This window comes from Tarenaya hassleriana, unplaced genomic scaffold (genome assembly GCF_000463585.1).
Source record: "Tarenaya hassleriana unplaced genomic scaffold, ASM46358v1 Cleome172, whole genome shotgun sequence".
NCBI classification, from domain to species: Eukaryota; Viridiplantae; Streptophyta; class Magnoliopsida; order Brassicales; family Cleomaceae; genus Tarenaya; species Tarenaya hassleriana.
The window spans coordinates 151,967-152,318 of NW_010965141.1; positions in this window are offsets into that span (position 1 = coordinate 151,967).

Genomic DNA, 352 nt, shown 5'->3' on the forward strand with positions numbered 1-352 from the left:
ATAAATAAAAAAATAAAATAAATATTTAAAAATAAAATAAATATTTTTATTTATTTTATTTTTAAATATTTATTTTATTTTTTTATTTATTTTTTTGTGTTTTCCAACGGTTATTCCAACGGATCGCCGTTGGAAATAATTTTAAATTCCAACGGACGGCCGTTGTAAATACCGTTGTAACATTTCGACGGCGTTTCCAACGGATATTCTAACGGATATCCGTGGCAAATACCGTTGTAAATCCGTTGGAAAATTTCTAACGGATATTCTAACGGTCCTGTCGGAAAATAGCCACGGATGTCCGTTGGAATTTCCGTTGATATATCCCGACGAACAAATCCATTGGAATTCC